Here is a 6,186-nt window from a genome sequence, read left to right on the forward strand (position 1 = left end):
ATGTCAGCTGTCAATGATACCAAATTCAAACCTGCAGTGTTCCTTCTCACCGGGATACCAGGACAGGAAGATGTACATCGCTGGATCTCTATTCCCTTCTGCTTAATATTGGTTATTTCAATATTTGGAAATTCAGTCATTCTATTCATTATAAAAACAGATCGAACCCTCCATGAGCCCATGTACATTTTCCTTTCCATGTTGGCAGTCACAGACCTTGGCATATCGATATCCACCATGCCGACGATGCTAGGCATATTCTTGTTTAACTCTAGGGAGATCAGCCTGGATGCCTGTTTTGCTCAGTTGTTCTTCATCCACTCGCTTTCATACATTGAATCATCTGTGCTCTTGCTAATGGTCTTTGACCGTTTTGTCGCGATCTGTAACCCACTGAGATATACTTCCATCTTAACCGCACTGAGAATAGCCAGGATGGGACTTTGCTTTGTGCTAAGATCGGTGGCCCTTAACATCCCACTTCCCTTTCTCCTGAAACGGTTCCGATACTGTCAAGCCAATGTCCTATCCCATTCCTACTGCCTGCACCAGGAAGTCATGAAGATGGCTTGTTCAGACATCACAGTCAACACCATCTATGGCTTGTCTATTAAACTCTTAACGGTAGGGGTGGATTCATTGCTAATCTTTCTCTCTTATGTGATGATCCTCAAAACTGTGCTTAGTGTCACGTCCCACATGGAGAGACTCAGGGCCCTAAACACCTGCGTCTCCCACTTGTTCGCCGTACTGCTCTTCTACACACCAGAGATTGTCTTGTCTGTGATACACAGATTCGGGAATAGCTCTTCTCACTTCCTTCAGATTCTCCTGGGCTATATCTACCTTCTGGTCCCAACCCTGATGAACCAATTGTGTACAGCGTGAAAAACAAACACCTTCGTGCGAGGACAATCAGGATGTTCATCAAGTGAAGGGTCAGTTCATTGCCTGGCTCCCGTGCTGGTGACATGGGTCACTGATTGCATCCTGGACACTTAAATCCAAGACAAGATGAGCTACTGATCTCCACTCTGTAGAGAGAGGGTCAGTTGGGGTCCAAGGCCTGGAACAATGGGAGGGGTGATGAACACAGGAAGCTGTATAACACTTTCCACTATGACAAGTTGTCATCCCCACCGGAGCAGTCTGAGACCTGTGGCAACTGCTGTGCCCCTCAACTCTCCAGCTGGGCTGGCCAATCATACACTGCTCTGCTGGTGACACAGCCAGCCTCTGCAAGCCTTGTTATCACCCAACATGACAGCAGTTAGGGCCATACAACCAGCTGAGCTGCCTGAGTGCTTTACCTAAGCCTCTCAAAGACAGGCAGCAGACAACAGCCAATTTCCAAGCTTCCCCACCTTGCCCTGTTTCTTGAGTATAAACACAGAATTATATCGTCTTGCTCTGCACAGGTGTCTGTATAGTGTAAGCTCATTAATACAGGTCACTTCCCCTGGATGTGGGCAAAATATGCAACAGCCTTTGTACATAGACTTGAGATTTTCCCAAACACTGTACCCAAAACATGCTGGTAAAGATAAAGCATAAACAAATCTACAGAAAGGTGGATTTTAAGTAATTTTAAGTGATAGCAAACAGATCAAAGTAGACTACCAAGCAAATAAACAAAAAAAAGACAAACTAAGCCTAATATACTAGATAAGTTGGATATGAATTACTAATTTCTCACCTTGACTGATGAAACAAGCAGTCCACCAAGTTTCCATATGCAGGCTAGAAATCCCTTTAGCCTGGGACCAGCACTTCCCTCCATTCAGTCTTTGTTCCTCAGGTGTTTCCAGGAGTTCTCTTGTCTGGGGAGTGAGGTCAAGAAATGATCCCACACCCTACGTTATATATTGGAAACATAAAGGTACCAAAATGGAGTTTAGTGTCATGTGGTTTGGTCACATGTCCTTGCATGCACTGTTGAGTCATAGCAGCCATTATCCACAGGCTGTCTGGAGCATTCTCAGAAGGGTGACCGGGTGGGGGGAGAAGCTGCTCCTCAGGCCTACTGTTTCCTTCATGTTCCATTACCCTGAATAGGCTTTTCACAACCAGCTGTCTTGATAGGAAGCATTTTGCCCAGGCATAGCTACATTTGAAATACAGATACATAGTCAATATTCATGAGTTCTGATACAAAAATGATACATGCATAAATATAGTGTTATCATATTTCACAAATCATAACATTTCCATAGATACCTCACAAGGCATATTTTGTACAAGATGTATTATAATGTTATTCATAAACATATCATAATGATACCATCATGCTGAATACTGGGGGCAATGTCATAACCACCTCCTCAGCTGCCCGGGAACATGCATGGTACATTTAAAATGTTCAGGTTCTTTGGAAAGAGACATATTTTCCCCGTGGGGCAGATTGGGGTCTCAAGAGAGGAGGCATCGCATGGCTGGGGGGGCTCTGTCCAGCCTAAGGCTCCTCCATCCATGAGGTGTAGGAGGGGAGATCAATGCTACAGCCATAGGTGGTGGGGAGGCTCTGGGTTCTCCAGAATGAGGAGGTTCAGTGCTCCAGCTGTAGTGGGGGAGAGCTTCTGGCAGAAGGGGCCAAGGGGACCTCCCTCCCTGAAGGGGGGCTCCCCCCACCGTTCATGTTGGGAATCATTAGGAAAGGGATAGATAAAGAGAGAGAAAATGTCATATTGCCTATTTATAAATTCATGGCACGCCCACATCTTGAATACTGTGTGCTGTTTTGATTCTCCTATTCCCAGAAAAGGGATGACAAAGTGGGGATATGCCAGAGGTCTGTAAAATCATGAGCAGTGTGGTGAGAATGAATTAGGAAGAGTTATTTTCACCTACACAATAATCAGGGGTCACTCAATTAAGTTAATAGGCAGAAGGTTCAAAACAAACAAAAGCCAGTGCTTTATCACGCAATGCACCCTCAGCCTGTGGACTCACTGCCAAGGTTTGTTGCGAAGGCCAAACGTATAACTGGTCCAAAAGAGAATAACATAAGTTCATGGAAGAAAGGTCCATCAATTAGCCAAAATGGAGGAGACGGAGAGGATGGAGCCCTTGATAATTCCATGTTCTCTTCATTCCCTCGGAAGTATCTGCACTGGGCAGGACAAACCATTTGTCCAACACAATAAGGCCATTATTATATACTTAAATTGTTCCACTGATGGATGGGCTGCTGCTGACAGGCCATTTCCAGGGGCTCCCTCTCTTATAGAACTGGCTTATTCACCCCCAGCAGATGTCCAGGCGCTGCTCACTGTGGAAGGCTGATTCCAGGCTAGTGCTGTCAACTAGGGGTGTGGTCTTGTTGCACGAGGGACAGAGGCTTATGGTTTGAGCCAGAGCTGGGCTAGAAAATAGAGAGATTTTCTCTCCATGCAAAATGTTAAGCAAACTAAAATGTTTCCTTTTCATCAATTTTTTGGGGTGAGTTTTCACAGAAAATGGAGCATTTTTCTCTGAAAGCTCAGAAACCATGATACTACCCAGCTGCATCTGCCTGGATCCCCAAGAGAAACTAGAAGCTTTTCATCTCCTGCTTCCTCATAACATAATGAAAGTTGCACTGACAGAGTCTATGACTGCACTCTGGGTCTGGAAAGGTCAAAATTTCCTGACCAGTCTATGGCTGGATATTGTGCCCATCAGCTTCTCTAACCAGCCTTCCCATCTCTGTGTAGCTCCCTGCACGATACCCCCTTCAGCAGATCCTGTGGGCAACAGCTTCTCTGACAGGCCCCGGTAGCACATCTCTGATGAACCTGTGCTAGCTGGGAGCTGGAGAGGGTCTTAGAGCACTTGTGGAGTTACAGAGATGGTGGGTGGGCCTAGCAACCAGTGAATCACAGAGATCTGTGCATAACTTTGGATCCTTGGTCCCTTTTCATTCCTCATGGAGAAGAAAAGGGACCACACATTCTGAAACTATCCGAGGGAAATTTTCATGTACATAGCCATATGGAATCTACTCCCCTGGCCTGCATCCCGGGTTTGTGATGCAGAAAAGGGGGCTGTCAGGTAGAAAAAGTGTCCTATATTATTCTATTATTTATTATTCTATTTTATTTTATTTTAGCAAAATCACAACTGTGACAGCATTATTGTTACCACTCGGCCATCCTTGCAGTAGCCATATGACTAATTGGAACCATGCAAACAGATATGACAAGCCCAGAGTCCAGGAATAGAGCCTGTACCTCGGTTTCTGCTGCAGTCTAATTGGGTAGCATCACCTCTCATCTCCTGTGATTTGGTCTCCTCCAGTTTGTCTTTGGTTGTTAACGGTGGTTAGAGCTGGTGCCAACTAAGCCAAGCAGCTGAAGTTCCCTGATGGCCAAGTGGCCCCCAAGGTTATCATAACCTAGTCCCAGATTTGGACCTTAGTGTCCAAAATATGGGGGTTAGCATGAAAACCTCCAAGCTTAGTTACCAGCTTGGACCTGGTAAAGCTGCCACCACCCAAAAAAATAGAGTGTTTTGGGGCACTCTGGTCCCCTCAAACCTTCCCTGGGGACCCCAAGACCCAAATCCCTTGAGTCTCACAACAAAGGGAAATAAACCTTTTCCCTTCCTCCCTCCAGGTGTTCCTGGAGAGATACACAGAAACAAGCTCCGTGAATCTAAACAGAGGGATTCCACCCTCCCCGTTTCCAGCCTTGGAAAACAGAAGCTAATCTCTCTTCCCCCCCTCTCCCAGAGGGAATGCAAAGTCAGGCTAGTAAATCTAACACACACAGATTTCCCCCTGACTTCTTCCTCCCACCAATTCCCTGGTGAGCACAGACTCAATTCCCTGGAGTTCCCCACTAAAGAAAAACTCCCACAGGTCTTAAAAAGAAAGCTTTATGTAAAAAGAAAGAAAAATACATTAAAATGGTCTCTCTGTATTAAGGTGACAAATACAGGGTCAATTGCTTAAAAGAAATATGAATAAACAGCCTTATTCAAAAAGAATACAATTCAAAGCACTCCAGCAACTATACACATGTAAATACAAAAGAAAAACGATAGAAACCTTACTGCCTTACTATATTTGTACTTACAACTTGGAAACAGAAGATTAGAAAGCAAGAAATAGAGAAATCCTTCCCATAGCCGAGAGGGAGTACAGGCAGAAGACCAAAGAACAAAGGACTCTCCCACAAACTTCCCTCCACCCAGATCTGAAACAGTCTGGTTTCCTGATTGGTCCTCTGGTGAGGTGCTTCAGGTTACGTTTTTTCAGGTGAAAGAGACATTAACCCTTAGCTATCTGTTTATGACACGCCCCCCAAATTGCAGACAGTGGGGAAGGTCACTGGCGGCGATTTCCTCCTAGAACTTTAAACTAAACAGATTAATACAACACATGCACCATTACATATACCACTAAGTATATAACTAACAGACTTCTACAGTTTAAGAACACATTTTAACTACTGGATTCTGGGAAACTCTCACGGGAGAGTGCATCCGCTACTTTGTTAGAAGCTCCTGAGATGTGCTGAATTTCAAAATCAAAATCTTGGAGAGCTAAACTCCAACGAAGAAGTTTCTTGTTGTTCCCCTTGGCAGTATGAAGCCACTTGAGTGCAGCATGGTCAGTTTGTAGCTGGAACCGCCATCCCCAAACATATGGGCATAGCTTTTCCAGGGCGTACACAGTGGCATAGCATTCCTTTTCACTGACTGACCAGTGACTTTCCCTCTCAGACAGTTTCTTGCTGAGAAACACGACAGGATGGAAGTTGTGATCTGTTGCTTCCTGCATGAGAACTGCTCCGATACCACGCTCAGATGCATCCGTGGTTACTAGGAATGGCTTGTCAAAATCCGGGGCCCTGAGTACAGGGTCAGACATGAGCGTCGCCTTAAGCTGGGTAAAGGCCTTTTGACACTCATCAGTCCACTTAACTGCATTTGGCTGGGTCTTTTGGGTCAGGTCGGTCAGTGGGGCAGCGATTTGGCTGTAGTGTGGTACAAATCACCTGTAGTATCCGGCCAAGCCTAAGAAGGATTGGACCTGCTTCTTGGACCGTGGGACAGGCCACTTTTGGATAGCATCCACCTTGGCCTGTAGGGGGTTTATGGTTCCTCGACCCACCTGGTGCCCCAGGTAAGTCACTCTGTTTTGGCCTATTTGACACTTTTTGGCCTTAACAGTTAGTCCGGCCTGCCTGATGCGCTCAAAGACCT

The 6,186-nt window shown here is 45.6% G+C and overlaps 1 pseudogene; it reads left to right on the plus strand.

Annotated features, from left to right (window-relative positions):
- On the plus strand, positions 1–935 carry LOC127044056 (olfactory receptor 51G2-like; annotated as a pseudogene).
- The last annotated feature ends 5,251 nt before the right edge of the window (positions 936–6,186 follow it).

This window comes from Gopherus flavomarginatus, chromosome 1 (genome assembly GCF_025201925.1).
Source record: "Gopherus flavomarginatus isolate rGopFla2 chromosome 1, rGopFla2.mat.asm, whole genome shotgun sequence".
NCBI classification, from domain to species: domain Eukaryota; kingdom Metazoa; phylum Chordata; order Testudines; family Testudinidae; genus Gopherus; species Gopherus flavomarginatus.